The sequence below is a fragment of the Hemibagrus wyckioides genome, linkage group LG08 (genome assembly GCF_019097595.1).
Source record: "Hemibagrus wyckioides isolate EC202008001 linkage group LG08, SWU_Hwy_1.0, whole genome shotgun sequence".
NCBI lineage: Eukaryota > Metazoa > Chordata > Actinopteri > Siluriformes > Bagridae > Hemibagrus > Hemibagrus wyckioides.
This window is the reverse complement of record NC_080717.1, coordinates 2,204,696-2,224,511: the sequence shown is the minus strand read 5'-3', so window position 1 is coordinate 2,224,511 and position 19,816 is coordinate 2,204,696. Positions and strand designations below refer to the sequence as shown.

Here is a 19,816-nt window from a genome sequence, read left to right as displayed (position 1 = left end):
TTAATTCGGAAAATCTCTGAAACTTTCCTGACTCAGTGCCTAATGGGGCTAAGCAACACAATCCTGTAAAAGCTAGAAGTACGCACTAAATCATATAAACAGCTTTCTCTCAAGCAGCAAACAGCAACAAAGTAAAGGATCCAATTACTGAGGAATCTGAAAAGAGACTCTCTACACACTAACACCCAGTGGCCTAATGGCTCATTGGCGATGAGCGATCGCTTCATCGCTCGGCCTTGGCACATAGAGTGCACCGAGTCTGTAATATGGATCTTCTGGATCCCAAATGATGCAAGAAAAGTGTTTGTATTAGCATCAGGAGGTCCTGAGACGGATTCCCTGGGACGGAAAGGCACGATATTGGCCGTGTTTGGGAGTGAGGGATGGCGGTACTCTTTATTCTGTATATCTTGGTAATTCTATGTACTCTGTTTCTCTGAGCTCGGGTATGTGGAAGAGGGCAGAGAGCAGATTCCTCCTGATTAGATTCATGGTGTTACTGTACATAATGTAAACAAATATAAATGTGGTGTCAATCTTTGTCTACCCCCCATCCATCCATCCATCAATCTGTTTTTCTCTCAATCCTCAGTCCCTCTCCGCCCCCTCCTCTTCTCCCATCTCTCTTTGTCTTAAACCTTATCTATCTATCTATCTATCTATCTATCTATCTATCTATCTATCTATCTATCTATCTATCTATCTATCTATCTATCATTTTCTCCTCTTACTCCTCCTGTCTCTCTATTGTGTTTCTCTCTCTTTTTCTCCCCTCTCTCTCTCTCTCTCTCTCTCTCTCTCTCTCTCTTTAACATTCCTAGAAGTCCTACCCCATCTTTTTCCAGTTTGTCCACATGTCCAGTGTGTTGCAGAGACACTTCCACAACACAGGATTCTTGATATTCTTGAAAATAATCTTGAAAATAATCTACTTCAGAGTAACTTGACATCACACAGAGTCGACTGTTGATTAAAACGGGAAAACTAATCCCGTCTGAGCAGGGCTGTAGTGTGAGAGGTGAGTGTGTGAGGATTCCTTCAATGCATTTATCTTCCCTGGCTGGTAGGGTGGGAACTGGGAATGAGAGAGGAAAAAAGATAAAATCTTCTGTTCTTCTACTCCATCCTGATTCCTGACAATCCTCACATCATGTCAGCTCCTGACCTCCTGAACCCGGATCGCATGTTTATGCTCTCACTCACAGGTAGAGCTGACTAATCTCTTTCTCCGGGAAAATACAACAAGATTTAGGACATGGGTTTGTGAGAGTATTTCTTTCCGAAGCTGAGCATTCCCGGTGCCTCCACAGGGAGGAAAAATAAAGAACAGGGATGAGTCTTCAAAACACATCTGCGGTCCTTTAGAGATGATTTAGGAAACATGAGGGAACGAGTGCTGGCAGGCCACATACTAAACTAATGCCACTTTCCTGTTTCTCCCATCTGGTCGTGTGTGTGTGTGTGTGTGTGTGTGTGTGTGTGTGTGTGTGTGTGTGTTCTGGCCATGGACACTTCATTCTAAGCACAAAAACAAGCACCACTATTTTGGTCCTTGGCTCTCGACTTCACGGCGCTGCAGGAGTTCTTCTTGGCGTTCTCTCTTTTAGATAGCTGTTAATTAAGAAATGTACAGGATGCAGAAATGTACGGAATAAACATGTAGGAATGCTGGGATAGGAAAATAATCAACAATGGGGTTTATGAGGGGTGAAGAAGCAGAGAAAATCTTGCCTGAAGCTGATTATTTTCCAATTACAGCATGTTGTTGCTCTGGAGTGTTCTATTTCTCTTACACTAGAGCAATTATATATTTTTCAATGATCTATTTAGAGTTACTTTTTTCATGTTGTGGAATGTCCATGACACAAATCAGGTCCTGTTGTCACTTACATTATAGCAGCTATAAAGGCTTGTACTTGATGTCAGAAAATTTAAAGGTACAGTGCTGACACTGGAGACTCATTCCATTAATGTCAAATAAACATTCGCTAAAACGTAGGCCGGTTATGCAAAATCTTCCACTGTATAAATGAGCCGTTACTATATAAACGTTAACGAATTGAAACAAGCTGTGGAATGCAGAACACCTTCTGGACCAATCAGAGTCCAGAATTCTCCTGCTTTCAGCAATCTTTTATCCTGTTTGTGGTTCAATCAAGAACATGTTTTTCTTTTCAAGGTTATGAGCGCGGGATTGTGTTACGGCTTAGTTAATACCCACATCTAGATGGAGGGGTGTGTGCGTGTGTGAGGTTCTCACAAATGAAGAGAAACATCCTCCTCCTCCTCCATGTTAATGACCTTGGGAAAGGAGGTTGAGCTTCACTTTCGGTGCCACGTTATTCTACACCTGCAACAAATCGATAGAATGTCCATCGTCTCCGAGCTCGTGGCTTTAAATTCATCTCTTAGAGCTGTGTGGGAGTTATACTGTATAGTGATCAGGAATTATATATACATACATACATACCAGTCAGCTGGCTCTTTATAGACAAGAGAAGGCATAGAATTCTTCACGGTTTCAGATATTCTATATCTGAAGTATAGAAATCAGCTAATATTCAATTAGAAGTCAGAATAGCATGAGCTAGCAGAGTGTTAGCTAAAAATGAAATACTCTACATGAAGTAGAACTGCACCTATGGTTTGGTTCGATATAACCATCAACTCCTTACATATTTTAATTATTTAGTGCTTTTGAGCAAATTTCTAGGCTAAAATAAACAAAATCAGTGAAGATAAATCAAACATGATATAAATTGTGTATGTTAAAATCCAGTAGCATTGTTTGTTTATTTCCCAGCAACATTTACTTAGCCAAAGGTTAAAAGCCGCATTAGTTCACTATTGTATGAAGATTAGTGCAAAGAGGAACAACTTGGCGCACGTTAGCTATTTTAGCCGTGTGTGTGTGTGAGCCATTTATTGAGCTGTGCCACCCAAGCTCAACATAACCTTAAATAACTGGAGGCAGATGCTGGGAGAACAATTGCAGGGCGAGACACAATGCAGGGGGAAAGAGCCGGGCTGAAAGCTTCAATAAGAAACAGGCAGTTTTGCTGTCGCTGAGACAAAAAGAGGCTAGCGGCTATTTGTTCTAGCGGAACAGAAGAGCGATTGTGGAAGAACCGTAGCATGACATTGGGAGAACAAAAAACTGCAAATACTGCATGAGGGAGATAAGCCTGCACTGTTAAAAAAAAAAAAAAAAAGAAAGAAAGAAAGAAAAGAAGGAGGTAAAAAATGTATTTCTCATCATGAGGAAGTCGGTGAAACTGGTGAGGATGGAGCAGAATGCCACACCTCATCGCTCTTTGCTCAGGAATCCCAACCATTCTGCATATCACACTGAGAAAATGAGAGAGGTCTGGAAAATAAAATAAAATGACCCATACAGTGTGTGTGTGTGTGTGTGTGTGTGTGTGTGTGTGTGCATAAGTTTTCACCCCCTTGAACTTTTTCACCTTTTGTTCTGGAAAATGTGAAAGATTCCGTGTCAGGAAAATATCTCGGTTATCCGAGCAAGAGGAGAAAAATGATCGGATCGTTCAGAACAAATATTTACAAATAGATTCCATAAAAGTTGTGCGCAAGTATTTACTCACCCTGTACTGGGAATTTAGTTAAAAACAGGAAAAGTGGAATGTGGTGTGTTTGGTTCTATCTAAAAGAAAAATGAAAAAAATAGAATCAACAATTTTTCTCATTATTATGTTTAACAAATAAAACAATTCTTATTGGTCAGCTAATTTGGCTTTCTCTCTTGTTTAGCTAGCTTTGGCTAGATTATTAAGTCACTGGGGCGTTTTCAAGAATACATGGTATGATGAAAGAAGATTGCCTTCTTTAAAAAAAATATCAGAGATTGTTTTTGAGTGTTTTGCATCACGTCACTGAGGTAATGAAAGCTGTATGGAGTGGAAAATAAATCTCCCGTATTCCCAGAACAGCCTTCCGGCTTCTCCCTGTAAAGCATCATGAAGATCCATCAAAGTCTGGGAGAAAGTTCCTAACAATATAGAAGACCATAATAATGGACGCTCACCAAAGGTCACTGAACAAATAAATAAATAGTGGACTCTTATCAATATAATGGAATATTTTGTGTAGATGTTTGATATACAGCACAATAAATGTGATTCCAGGTTATACGACTCGGGGGTGGGGTGGGGGTAAATACTTACGTACGTAATTGAATGCCATTCATTTCATCTCTTATTCTTTGCTTGTCAAAACAAAGCATGGGAAGTAAAGCTTCGTACCTCATCTCGAGCATCTTCCACTGCCAAAACATCCAATTATTAGAAAAATATACGAGGCTCTTGTCTCCTCTGATTTGTCTCATTTTCCTGACGCTGGAGACTTTATGCTGATTGCTGATTGAAAAGCACGAGGTAAGCAGGTTTCCTTTTCCGGCGCTGGCTCCGAGACATCTGATTCAGCTCAGGAAGGATTATCTCCGACCCAGAAGCAGGTGCTGTACATATGGGGCAGAATAAAGTAACAATAGCGGGACCATAACAGCAGGGTTTACAGAGCAGATGTGTCGAGTTCAGACCTGCCTGACTTACTCCACCCTACCGCTTCAGCTCCGGGGCGCTAATTATCCCATAGCTGGAAAATAAACCTCATTTGCAAGAAGACTTGTAAATGGAATACAAAGGCATTCAGGGTTAGTGACACATAATCCAGAGTTCTCATGAGCTTTAATGAACCTGAACTTGTGAAGAAGCATGGGAACGTTCATCCAACACAAGGCGTTATCACTCTGGGATTAGTTCCTGGCTTCAACCTTGGATTGCGGATTAATCCAATCGTGATCTGAAGTTGATCTGAGTAACGGCTGGATTTGAACCACTTTGGATTCCAGCTCCATTTTTTCCCCCTTCTTTCCAGAGTGAATTCATTATTGATTTCATTTACTGATTCGTTCATCTTCATTAAGCACTTTATCCTGCTTGGTGAATCCGGAGTCTATCTCAGGAAAACCACACGGAGCACAAGATTTCAGAAACCTTTGATACACAGCACTGAAAGTGGAGACTCCTTTACTGTAACGAATGTCACATCTCAAGAGAAACTGGTGAAGAACATCTGACACGCAGGAGCTCAGGACCGAATCGGGATCACCTGAGTTGAGATTTTCACGTATATTCATTGTGTGTTAGTGGAAATGTTCCAGTCGTCCGTAAGGTCAGGAGTCAATTAATGTCCACTGCTTCACCATTAAACCACAAGATCTACAAGAAACCACCAGATTCCCAGTTTGAATCCCAGTAGAAAACCATCCAAGCAGTGAGAGCCACATGATAAACCTCCTTTTTTAATTATTCATCATTTATTATGTTCCAAATGATGAATATTCGACTAATTATGAAGCTGTTTTGTGCGCATTACTATTTTAAAGAAAGTCACATTAGAACGAGCAATTGGAGGAAAAAAACATGAACAAATCGACCTCCTGTGGTTCAGTGAAATTAAGCATAATTTTTGTAATTACAACTCTAAATAATGAGAAGAAAACAAAACACAAAAGCAGAGCAGCTACATACACTACATACCCCTCCAAATAAATTCAGGTGTTTTTCAGGGGTTGGGCTCGGCCCCTTAGTTCCAGTGAAAGGAACTCTTAATGCTTCAGCTTCATACCAAGACATTTTGGACAATTTCATGCTCTTTGTGGGAACAGTTTGGGGATGACCCCTTCCTGTTCCAACATGACTGCACACCAGTGACCAAAGCAAGGTCCATAAAGACATGGATGAGTGAGTTTGGTGTGGAGGAACTTGACTGGCCTGCACAGAGTCCTGACCTCAACCCCATAGAACACCTTTGGGATGAATTAGAGTGGAGACTGTGAGACAGGCCAAAACTGGGACGTCTGCCTTTCCATGCACATGAATGTAATATGGAGTTGTCCCGCCCTTTGCAGCTATAACAGCTTCAGCTCTTCTGGGAAGGTTTTCCTGTAAAATGACCAGGAGGAACTTCAGCAGATCCCATCAGGGTTGTGTGTTATGGTATATTGCTGTTTTTCTGTTGCGATATAAACCTTTAAAAACAACAAAACACAATTTCTTTCCATTACGAAGCTATCAGGAGCTAACGCAAACCTCTAATGGTGTCCATAATTTTATTTTTCAGCAGGACCGATGCTTCTTGACAGCTGTCAGTGTTCATAAATGTCCATGCATTTTCTTTTCTCTCCTTTTTCATTTCTCAAGCCGCTGCCTGACACGGTGCTGGAATTTCACTCCTTAAATCAATAAAACATACAGGATGCTCTCGTTCTCGATCCGCCGGCCATCACCGGGACACCGAAAGAAATAAAAGAAAAAGTCTTTCAGCAGATCTTAACAGGGTTGAGTTTTACAGGATTCAGAAGTCCAGATATTCTGCTGTAAGTGTGGGACTCCGTCATGAGCCACATTTCAGTGCAAAAAAACTAAATTAAAAAATTCTCAATAAGGTCATCATTTTGTTTAGAAAATGGCATCATGGCTGATTTTAAATAGACAGATCTCGGGCAATACAAATCCTTCTAGAAGGTTCTATGTAGAATTGGCGATATGAAGAGCTTGCCCTAAGAACTAGCAAGTGGAGATGTGACAAACTAGCCATATGAAGATCTACCAATATGAAAAACTAGCCCTAAGAACTAGTCCTAAGTTGAGCCCTATGTGGAGATATGGAGATGGAGATGGAGATGTGGACATATGGTGATGTGGAGAAGTAGAGAAGTGGACATGTGGTGATGTGGACATGTGGAGAAGTAGAGATGTGGAGATGATGTATCCCAGCGGATGCTGTAGCGTTTATCCAGCTCGAATGACCCAGTCATTTTGGATCCTGAGGGCTGTGTGAGGTTCTTGATATGCAGCCATGGAGCACTCTTGAAGAGAACCGGATGCTCATGGTTTATTCAGAAGTGTGTGCATGTGTGTGCGTGTGTGTGTGTGAGAGAGAGCGTACAGGGAGGTTTAAGTGCATATAATGTACATCAACGCCTCCACTTTGTAGCCTCTGCTCTGTTTGTTTTGTGGGTCAGTGACTTAACAGGTGCAGGAATGATAGTGTGTGTGTGTGTGTGTGTGTGTTACTTTTAGCTCAGAACTTTTTTGTTGTGTGCTTTATTATCAGATATATTTTAGCTAAACCAGTCCACCTATAGACGTTTTTATGTTTGTGGGCGGAACCTGGAGAACCTGGTGGAGAACCCACATGGATGTATGCACAGAAATTCCACATGTAGCTTGGGATCAAATCCGGAGGCGGGAACACTAGCAAAGCAACAAAGGGGAAATTTGTAGATGTTACAACAATAAAAGTGACACAGCAGGAAAAAAAGGAAGAAATGAACACTTTTGTAGTACACAATTTAGGCCACACCCACTTACAGCTCAAATCTGGATGCTGATACGAATATTTAGAGATATGCTAATGAGACACACATTTAGCTTCGTTGTGCTACACTTTTACTGACTTGTTGGCACACTAAAGCTTCTCTAATGAACCAGATACATTTCTTTTCATTTTTCATCAAATCCAGGACTCGGATCATCGTATCATTTTTTTTATTTCATGTCACTCTTTGTTTGTAGCACAACTGACGTCTAGGCTAAAACATGATCATTAGCGCTAAAGTTCTCTGTTCATTCCCAACGCTCCTCATCCACACGTGTGTTTTCTGAATCTGACTTCTTACCGAGTATCTGCTCGAATGAGCTGAGCTTCTTTCCTGATTTCACAAAACAATATGCGGCTAAATCAATTTAAAGCTCAGAGCGTCAGCTAAAATCAATACCTGCTGCCAAGAACTCCATCTTTACTCTTTACAGCTGGGGAGAGAAACGCTGACCGTCGCTAATGGACTGTCCGGCCACGTCCCACTTCCTGTAGAGAAACGGCAAAACCTTTCTAATACCGCATTTAAAAGTGAGATGCTTTTGAGACAGTTCAAGGGGAAAGAGGAAGAGGAAAGTTGGGCTGTTCGCATAAACCACTTGAGGCTCTCGGAGGCGGAGTTTCTTAAAATTCTCAATTTTCATTTAAATTGTTAAAAATAAAAAATAATAAAATATATTTAGGCAGCTCTGTCAGTCTCTACCTTAAAAAAACTGCAATTTGATGGAGGTTAAAGTTACAAAAAATTATTTATTTATTTATTTATTTATATGAATGGGTTTAAAGATGGCATCAGATCATAAGTAAATAAGTACAAAAGTTTAAAAAAAAAATAAATGAATAAAAAATATAGTGAGAGAAACATGTTTGCAGTTATTAAATTCTAGATTTACAGGTAATTTTTTTGTTTTGTTTTGTTTTTGGTTTTGTTTGTTTTTTTTGTTTTGGGTTTTGTGTCCAGATGTTTGCTTTGTTTGCATCAGTCTAAACAAAATTTTTAAAAATATATAATTTTTATATATATTTTTTTTATTTTAAGCTTTTAAACTTTACAAGCATGCCTTTTCTTTATTTTTCCCTTCAGGTGGTGTTTCTCACTCGTTTATTCATCCGTGCATTTCCACACTCATTTATATTATTCATGAAGCTGTGTGTGTGTGTGTGTGTGCGCGCACATGCTAAAGGCAAGAGATTTGCTAAATATACATTTTACTGCTCCATTTACAAATACAAAGAGTCGAGAGCACTTCCGCACCACGTAAATATCACACGTGAAACCTGGAAATCTTTTAGTTTCCATGTTTTATTTCCCCAAGTTCGTTCACCCAAGCCAAAAACCCAACACTTCCTCCTCTTTAATACTGCACTGGTGTGTGTGTGTGTGTGTGTGTGTGTGTGTGTGTGTGTGTGTGTGTGTGTGTGTGTTTCAGTAGCCCAAATTAAACCTGCATAAACAGAAGCAAACGGTGGATTAAAAATTCTCCTCCAGCTGAATTAATCATATTTTTGGCTTCATAAACAGCAGGAAACGGCTCGATGTGCAGTTTGTGAAGAGAATATAAACAAGTGAGCGAAGGCTGGAAGAAAGTTCAGCATTAAGAGGAAAGAAACATTAAACGTTAAACTTTCAGAAGTGGAAAACATGACGGCCTTTGAAGTGAAAATGCTGATTGTTGAATTTTATTTCTGCACATTTGTGGTATTTTGTTGCTTTTGGGGGGAAAAAATTGTTGATTTGATTTTTTTTTTTTATAAATTAAAAAATGTAAAAAAATTGTATTTTATTGTGATACATGTATTAAAATAATTAAATAATAACTACTATAGTAACAACACTGTAATGTTTAGAGTAAATCTTAAATGTTTAGAGTACTTTTTTTAATAGCCTTTTTTGATTTTAGCCAAAAAAAACCCCCAAAAACAAACAACATAACAAAAACCCCTACACATAGCTAAAGAACCTGGGGGAGAACGATAATTTTAATTAATAAATATATTTATTTACAAGTATTTATTCATGTACAGATAACAAACTATAAAAATAAAATAAATAAAAATAAATAAAACATACAAATAACCTGGACATAATTTGATTGTAATCTACATCAAGGGACCTTTATGTCCCCCAGGAGAGGACAATAATTTAAATAAATAAATAAATAAATTTTATATATTAATCTAAATGTATTTATTTGTGTACAGATACCAAAATAAAAATAAAAAACCTACACAATTTGATTAATTAATTAAACATATTTAATATATATATTTACAGGAATTTATGTACAGATTTGTTTATAACAAAGTAACCCCATCGTAATCTAACTGCAACTAATACTACTAGTCATAATTAATCATCATCATCAAATAAAATGAACAAAATGAGAGAGATTCAAATTTATTTATTTATTTACTTAAAGATTTATTGCAGCCTCAGAAAAATAAAAACAAATTTAAATGGTAGCAAAGTATTACTCCAGTGAAAAGAATAAAAACAAAATATTTTAAAAAATAAAATGAATTAAAAAATAGTTCTTTTAAAATAAATTCAGTCTGCAGCATGTGAGAGAAGTGTATCAGTATAATTAGATTTCTAATATAAACCATGTAAAAACTAGAGGTTATGAGATGCCACAGTGAGAAGTGGGTTCAGGTGATAATTCTAGATTCCAGGTGCGCTTAGTTCGTGAATTTGGCGCTCATTAAAAGTGGGAAAAGGAAAGCAGTAAAGTTGGGAATGATTCATGAGGATTCTGCCTGCGTTCCTCCTCCTGCTGCAGTGATTTATTGCCTCTTTAAAAGCCCATATCTGGTGATGCCACGTCGAGGCTGGGCCCGGTCCTGGGCCTGACAGATTGCACCCGTGATGATGACGACGCTCTCAGACACACATGATGGTGCATTGCTCTCCTCACAAGCGCTAACAACGCTGCTTCCTTATCGCGGTTCTGCAGCGAAATGCGAAGCGTCTACCGCTGCGTAAATTGCATAACGCTCAGCTGAGGGCCTCCTGCCGTCTCCCCGACCTGTTTAAAAACTCGCTGTGAAACACTCTTCATTGCTACTAAATCCGTTCCACTTATGCAAATACTCCGGTGTGATTAGCACGCTGGTAATGCCTGGCTTAGCATAACAGTGGAGGGAGAAAAAAGAGAGCAGTATGTATAAAGAATTGAAACCAAATCCACGCTGAAGGTCGGCGCTCGCTTTTGTCCCTCAGCACGAGAGGCAAAAATAGAAGCACAATGCAGCATTAAGCAAAAAAAAACTGATTTGCAGATTTGACTCGAGAATGCTGCATGAAATAAAATCCATAAAACGCTCCTGCACAGACGTGGGCGAGCGAGATAAACTTTAGCGTCGAGGCTAATCCACTTGTCCGCATCTCCGCTTCCTGGACGTATGGAAGAAGTCTTAATCGAGTTACTGCCTACACATCTATAAGGAAAATGGCCTGGAATTAGATTGCGCCTCTCTGATGTGGGCTTGATTGGAAAGGTGAATCCGAGATGAATAGCGTGAAGGAAATGAATGAAGTGTAATGAACTGATGATAAAGTCTCTGGAGAGAGTGAATAGTCAGGATGTGTAATAACAGAGTGATGAATCTCTGCTGGACGTCCAGGAGAAGTTAGAGCTACTGCGATTATCGCCTTTTAAAGTTTGCTAAAGGTCATCTTGGGTTATGGACTTATTTTTCATTCATGTTATTATAGAGTATTATACAGTTATACTGAGTATTATACAGTTATGCTAGTTATTATAGTATTACCCTGAGTACTATACAGCTGTATTAAGTACTTATTTCTGGACTGAATATTTTACTGAATATTGTGTTGATTACTGTAACGAGTCATATTATCAGTATTAAACTGAGCACTGCATTGAGTATTGCACTGAGTATCATATTGAGTGACGTACACTTACCTGCTGTCTTTACTGAGTATTGTACTGGGTGTTTAAGTGAATATTGAGTATAGACCTGAGCATGATTCTGAGCATGGTATGGAGTATTGTACTAAGTATATACTAAGGATTGTGTTGAGAACAGTCCTGAGTATTAAACTGAGTATTGTATTGAGTGTTATACAGTTATACTGAGTAATATACTGAGTATTTTACTGAATATTTAGTTGATTATTGTACTCAGCTTTATATATTGCATTATCCAGAGTAATGTACTGAGTACTGTACTATTACTGTACTTGTGTGTGTGTGTATATGTGTGTATATATATATCACACACACACACACACAGAGTATTGTATTGAGTGTTATGCTGAGTTTAGTGCAGTGTATTATATAGTGCATTGTTTGGAGTAACAGTAACGTAACGTACTGAGTATTATACCATGCAATGTACTGAGTACTGTACTGAGTGATGTATAAATACAAACCCTAGTACACAGATTTTACAAGGTACAGCATTGAGTATTATACTGAGTAAGCAGAACTGAACTTTAGTATAGTACAGGATATAGCATTGACTATTGTACTGAGTGATGTATACATAAAATGTAGTACACAGAGTATTATACTGTTTATTATACAGAATATTGTATGGAGTATTATAGCATTGTAGTGAGTAATTAGCAATGTAAGTAGTACTGTACTTTGTAAGCAGTATTATATTATAGTACAGGATATGTATTGTGTATAGTGTTGAGTTTTTCACTGAGATAAAGAGATAAAAACTGAAGAAATGAAAGAAAAGAAGAACAGATAAAAGATGATATCAGTGAAGACAGATTGATGTGTGATGTGAGGCCACACCTCCAAGCTTTAATGAGGAAATTATGATCTAATATGGATGATTTTTTTTAAATCCTTTTTTTCCTGTTTAAAGAAAGAAAAAGAGCAAGAACGGCGTTTGAGTGTGAATGAAATCGAAATTTTTGCTTCTGCTGCTCGGCTTTGTGCTCGGCTCGTATTCACTCAACCAAAAGCAGGAATATAAACCTACAAATTATCCCTTTTGCCGCTTCGCCGATTTCTATATTAGCATGTTTAAGAGAAAATAGGAAGACGGGAAATGCATAAATAAATAAATAAATCGGTCAGAGCGGACAGGTGAACACACACATGGATCCTGAAGCCGCTTTCATCTGCATCGACGCTATTATTCTACTGACACGGCTCTCCTTCTCTTCGCCTCCGACCACGAATGGAGTCGAAGCTAAAGCAAATCAGGTTCTAGCTTTAATGTGGGGTTATTTCATTACTGCAGACGTTTGACACCTCGCAGATGAAGATGCTGGCTCAGAGTGGGGTTTAAACCTGATTAATGTGGGTGGAGATGATCTTCCTCCATCAGCGTGCTGCGTCTTGCTTTAATAACTGCGCGGCTTTACGCTGCAATACCTTACACACTGCTGTCAAGTTAGAGAATCAGGAACGGCCTTATTTTCACTCCAAGTCCACAAATCAGAGTTCTGCTCTACGGCGTGTCCCGCCGGAGCTCGCAGTCATACGCTACGTCTCCCATTACGCTGCAGTTTCCTTTACACACTGCTTTTTAGACTGGGTGTGTACGGGCACATATCTTAGCAAGTGGAAATACCTTAAATATAAAAGATTTTAAGATGACAGAACTTTATTAATCCTGAAGGAAATTCTTTTTGCCTGAGATGACAAGGGAAACAAATATAAATGAAGTATTCTATATATACATAATCGTAATTTTAGAGATAAAGAGAAATCTTAGAGATTTCTAAGATAAAGGTCGTAGGTTGAAATAATATTGAAATTTAGGAAAAAATGACTAGAAATTGGTGTCATACTCGTTCGTTTATTAGCTTATAGCATAGAAATGCTAGATAAAAATGACTTTATTCCATTTTTTTTCCCTATTACTTAATATCGATACAGATATCTGAGAGTTCAACCAGCTTCATTTTAATCAATCAGGGTGCAATTAAAGGCTTAGCATCATTTAGCCATGTCTGTATTGCTATAACACGTCATGCTTATGCCGAAATCGGCACTTTAGGACAACGTTACTCATGAGCCCCTGCATGTCACATTCTCACTGAGCATCACACCTCATCTGTGTTTCCTCTGATCAAGACCTTTACAAAAGTTCTACTTCCTGTCTACACCGTCGTGCCGTGTCTTGTTTGCTGCTTTGCCTGGTCATAGCCTCCTGCATAGATTGTATCTTTTGCTACTTTGGTTTGTTGTTTTTGTATCTTTTAGACATTTCAAAATAAAAGTCTGCACTTTTTTTAATAGAGTGAGTGTGAGGAGGGCGGGACTGAGTGTGTAGAAGGGGATTGAAACACATCTCAGTGCTCGCTGAAGTGAACTGCTTTCTCTCTTATGAATGTTTCTTATTCATTTTAGTTTGTTCTGCTGAACAGAAATATTTGTACACTCCGGCTATCATGGACTGTTTGGAGAACTCCCTGCCTGAACACTAGAGGGCGATCTGGCGGGCTTTTCCCTATCTATTTGTTTGTATTTCTGTGACATGGGGTTTTGTTTACGTTTCTTTGTCACATATATTTGTCCCGCCCTAGTCATGGTCCAGTTTCCCACCTCTGCACTCCTGTACCTCACAGCGAGTAGATCCAGGTTCAATTCCCACCTCCAGAGGCATCGCGCTCGTGAGTTCGGTTGGAAATATATTATAAAAGAGCTTCATTGAAAACATTTATTAATTATATTACTGTTTCTCTAATCCATGAGCTCCAGATTGTTTCCTCTTTTAAAATCAGTGATATATATATATATATATATATATATATATATATATATATATATATATATATATATATATATATATATATATATATATATATATATATATATATATATATAGTAGCTAGGTTCAGTTTCTGGCAGATGCAAATCATGAGGTTTTATTAAATATGTACTTGGTTTGATATCTAAAGCTTTATTGTTTCTATAGCAACAGCTCATTCACAGGGACTTGTGTTGCAGTAAACGGAGTTTGCTGTAAGGAGATGTTTCCTTAGTGCATATGGAAGGAGTCTCCAGTGTCAGCGCTTTGAAAATAATCAGAGGTGAACCTTTCTTTCTTATTTTTTTGTGCTAAAGTGAGGCTGTTGAGGGAACGACTGTTTACACCTGACGTTTTGTGGAAGCTGCACAATGTTAAAAGTAACTAGAAATGGATAAAAGTATGTGGTGTTAATTGATTAATAAATGAAAAATTGCAATCTTTTGCAAATTGCTCTTGTGTCCTGTAAGATTCTTCAGGATATGCTGTTATAGAAAAATATCTTTATTTCTGAGTAAAAGTGTCTCTATTACATCACTGATTATTTTCCTATAAAAGCACAAAACAGTGATTTATTTCTCTTCAGATCATCAGATCTTTGCAGGTCCATCATCTGTCACATTCTAATTAATAACTGTATTGTTACTGTACTCTGTGATTAACAAGGAACTTGTTCGTTTATCGAACCTCTCACTTTGCTAAAGTCGGCCCACTTTTATTTTCCGTAAACACTTCGCATGCTAATCAGGCCCTGACTCTGTGAGAAGCTTTGATAAAGTCGATCAGCTCCGGATTAGTGGCGGCTTGTCTGGGCTGTCGCGTTTTACCCCGCGGAATCGTCATCGCTGACACTCGCACAGACTCTCGCACAGACGGCGCGCACAGACTCGCCTTTGATGTCGGCTGCCTGCGAGCTTCTGCGAGCAAATTTGCATCGCACCGGATGCTAGCTCGAGATGCTAATACTTGTTAGCTTACTTCTGGGACTCCGGCAGCGTTCTCAGCAGAAGCACACAGCAGGTTTTTTTTTTTGCTATTATGCTCATAAACATTACAAATCGCTGGAGTTTTTACGGCCCAAGTGAGTAAAAGAGAGAGAGGGAGAGTGGAGTTGCGAGCTGCGGCTCGGTCTGATTGCGTATTGACTCGGTCTGACTGCTGATGGTGGAGGCGTGAGCAGCGGAAGAGAAAGTAATCAGGGAAAAAAAACAATAAAACCTTTAAAGAGGTGTAAAGATGGTATATAAACTGCTCTTTCCCTCAGGCCTAATTTGTGTGCAAACTTCATGATGAATGGAAGGATATGAATAAACAATGAAGATTAATGAGCAGTGCATCTGTCCTAATGAGCTTCATATGCGACGAGAGAACGAGGGAATCACTGAAGGGGGTCATCTAAGTGTTTATTAGGGAGAACGGTGTACAGAAGGGTATTGACAGAGAGATACTTTTGTTCCAAATGTGTTTTTTTCCCTAACAAATGTTAATAGGGAAAGAAACAAAGGAGATGAAAACGGAGAGAAGTAAAAAAGAAGAAAAAGAAGAAAAAAAGACATTGAATTTTTTTCCCTGCAATACATTTTAATTATGTTTTCATTTCTATATTAATTATACAGTTTAATAGAGATGAAAATAAAGTGAAAAAAACTCTGACCAAGAGAACAGGAAGTTGGAAACAGAATTTTAAAAATAAATAAAGAAAGAAAGAAAACAAAAGATTATATATTATATTATATTACTGCATGAAAATAATTGTATTTATTTAATTATATACAATAAAATATAATACAATATAAAGTAATATAATATATAATATTTTGTTTTATTTAAATAAATAATTAAAAATAAAAAAACATATATTATATTTTTGAAGTGCATTAAATAAAATAAATAAATATTCCATGCAGCAGGTATTTTTGTATGAATTACACCCAGCTGTGTAAGAGCAGAGGTGCAGGCTTATCTTACACACACACACACATTATGGAGTGTGTTCACTGGGGATTGGTGACATTCGTCTGCACAACGAGAGCCTGTGTGATTGGTCGTCTCACAGAGGGAGACACAGTCGCCTCAGAGCAATTAACACCAAGCGACTGATTCTCCTCTCAGTCCCAGCTGCAGTCTCAGCCACAGAGTAACAGCCTTCTTTATTTTATATACAGAAAAATACAGCAGCTAGCAACCGATTCTGCTATGAGGCGTCAGCTAAAAAATAAACAATATGTATTTTTACAGTTGTTAAAATAGTGTCAACATTATTAGCATTTCATTTTTAGCATTATTTTTGTTATTTTCCGGGGAAAAAATGAAAACTGACAATGTTTACTGTAACATGGAGGAGCATGAGGCGGGTTTGAGGGCAAGTCTGAGTCCATAATTACTGCAATCAGAGTCAAAACAGAAAAGATTGTAAATAAACATGATCATAAACAAAACCATGTTAGTCACAAGCTAATTCCGTCGATCGCTGACTAACAACCCAGTGAGGCGCCAATATTTTTAAGCATTTATCTTGTAGTGTCTGTGCCTATAAATTAGCAAGAAACCGTGCAAAAGAAGACGGAAAATCTGAAGAATCTGAGCAGAAACCAGATCCACGTGGTGTCACGCTCAGCAGATCTCTGAATCCATGTTAGACGCCAGAAATCTAATACACACAGTAATAAAGCTTCAGTAAAAACAAACAAACAAACAACCATGACTAGTATAAAAGCAGATAGTATAAAAACATCTCTCTGAGTGATCTTTTCTTCTCATTTTCTCATTTTTTTTTCTTTTCGCATGAAATTAGTAACCAGATTACATCATCAGTAATGAAAATCAGCATCATGTGATGAACACTACTGTAAATAAAACACTGATTTATTTCAGGTACTGATCACAATCCATTAAAGTTCATAAGAGTAGTGTTCACAGAACAGACCAATCACAAGCTGGGGGCGGAGCCCACACTGAACACGCCGTGTGAACTGTGATGCAAATACTGAAAGCATGATATCTGTGAAGGAGCTTTCTTAGAGGACAAATTCTCAGATCTAAATCATTTTACTGTATAAATAATGACCTTCACTGTCCTGAATGCATGTGTCCATGTCCCTCTCTCTCTCTCTCTCTCTCTCTCTCTCTCAATCCTTCCCTCACCCTCTCTCACACCCTTTCTCTCTCTCTCTCTGTCTCTCTCACACCCTTTCTCTCTCTATCTCTCTCACACCCTTTCTCTCTCTGTCTCTCTCACACCCTTTCTCTCTCTCTCTCTCTCTCTCTCTCTCTCTCTAAAAAGGAAACATGGCCTCTTTTACACTGCACCCTTTTTTCCCCCTGAAAGCCCGTGTGATGTTTGACTTTCGCTGTCACGCGGCTTTCTGCTGGCTCACGGCTTTTTTCCGCGCAGAACATAAAACAGCGACTTCACACGCTTTCTCCTCCTCGCCGCTGTCAGAACCCGGGCCGTGTTTTATCTTCAGGTCGACACACTAAAGCCCGAGTACAGTACAGGATAGTTTACTCCACTTCCACTTCCTGGTACATGTCACTGAAGCCTCGTGAAGTGGACTTATCTAGAAGCAGATAACAATGAACATGTTTTGAACTCGAAAAGTACTTTCTGAATTTCCCAAAGTTTATTTTTTTGCAAATTTGTCTTGAAAAAGATGTCAGGATTCACCGAATTCTTATCGACTGCAAATGAACACACAGTGAACTAATTACTTCAGTATGAAGTGTCTGTGAATGAAATAATAACAGGAGTGACAGTTAAGTGTCAGGAGGCGGACGTGTAGGTGTCAGGATGATGTATGCGTCGTCATAGCGATTTGAAAAATGAAGCAAATGAAGCGTGAACAGACTCCCGGGACTCTTCCTTGTTTGTTTTCTCTCTCTTACTTTACAGAAATGTGACACAGAATTCGTCACACGTCCATTTTGATGGAGAGGAGGGTCCTTTCTGAACATTTTTATTTAAAAAAACTGCAACAAAGCATTCCTTGACAAAAACAGCTTAATAAACAATAAAATAAAAACAACCAACTAGCTAACTCTAGATACTAACTAGTGAGTATTCCAAAGATATAGAAACAAGAAAGCAGGAAAAAAAAAATTGCATTTAACTTCCTGCTTTTATCATTTCTTTCACCTCAAATTGTTAAACATCTCTTCTTTGTGACTTTCTTTTTTAAACATTTATTTATTTATTTATTCATTCATATTTTTTTTTAGAATTTAATCACCAGAACATGCTGATTTACTTTATCCTCATTTGAATGAATGTTTCTCAATTTTGTTGATTCTCTAAACCCCGCCTACTTCACTAGTCCAGATGTGGCTCCACCCACTTTTGATGCTTTTGGGCTGCTTTGTCGCATTGTATGGCTTCGATTAGGGCTGAAACCGAACCGAAGTCAGTATGAAATAATAATAACGAGATTGAGCAGCAGCAGTTAACGATCTGCTTCTTGTTTGCTTAGAACATGGAAAAAAGCTGGGATTTATTCTGTAATCAAAGGAAATATAAACCAGTATATAACAGAATAGTGATTATTTTGATGAAATATGATTTTAAAGAGAAAAACTTCACAAGGAAACTGTTAAATCTTCTGAACTCAGACAATTCACCTGACATCACGGTGGTGGTTCTGACATTCGGGACAGCAGAACGTCCCAAAACTCCAGTATTCCAGTATCACACCTCTCTCCTCTCTGTCCCTGTAAACTTATAAAATGTAACCAAAGAACACAGGAGCACGTCTCCGGAGATCGTCTGCTGGTCTTCGACCTGAAAACCGGCGCCGGCGCTGCTATTTTCATCCGTTTTGGTGTCTCTTTAATTAACATATGTATGCTGGGATGTTCTGGAGGTCTGAGGCGAGACCCGGGAGTGTTAAACATCGACAGAAAACATCACACACCAGCGAGTGTGCTACACTGGAGGAGAATCATGGAATGTTCTTTCAGAAATGCTCAGATGTTTGGTGATGTTGTTTCAGAACCTCAGAGCTGAACCCTGCACTGCTTTCATCCTGCTTTTCATCCTGATAAACAAAGTTTTCTAAAAGTTTTATTTTGTTTCTGCGTCTCTTTCAGGAAACGGACGTGAACTCTCATGCTCGCGCTGCAGCGACTGTGACAGCACTTTTTGTTCTTCATCTGGTAAGATGCTCTCCATCTTGTGGGATGTTGATTTGCTTGACAGCAGCATGCTGAGGGGAAAAAAGAAAATCAGAAATATGGAAGAAAGTCTGGAATGTTTGGGCACAAAGAAGTGATAGTTTGGCCAAAAATAAAAATGGAAGAAAACAATGTGTTTAAATGTTCCATTTACAATCAGTCAGACAACCAATCAATTAGTCAGTCAGTAGACGATCAATCAATCAATCGATCAGTCAATCAATCGATCAGTCAGTCAGTTAGACAATCAGTTAATCAGTCAGGCAATCAATCCGTCAGTCAGACAGTCAATCAATCAATCAATCAGTCAGTATAGTGTCGTAATATTACATTATTCACTTTGTCCTTTTGGAAACTCATAAAATAAATAAATATTCACATCCATCCCCTTTCCTTCCATCCATTCCTCCTTCATGCAGTTATCCAGTCAGCCAATCAGGTGGCAGCAGCACAATGCATACAATCATGCAGATCGAGGTCAAGAGCTTTGCTTAATGATCACATC

At 38.5% G+C, this 19,816-nt stretch overlaps 1 protein-coding gene across 2 annotated transcripts in view; it reads left to right on the top strand.

Moving 5' to 3' along the window:
• The window catches only part of lingo2 (leucine rich repeat and Ig domain containing 2), a 267,417-nt gene that overhangs the window by 30,679 nt on the left and 216,922 nt on the right, over positions 1-19,816 (top strand). For both annotated transcript variants that reach the window (XM_058397556.1, XM_058397555.1), the window contains exon 2: positions 19,228-19,293. The gene's annotated coding sequence lies outside the window, so the exon portion shown is untranslated. The remainder of the gene's footprint in view (positions 1-19,227; positions 19,294-19,816) is intronic.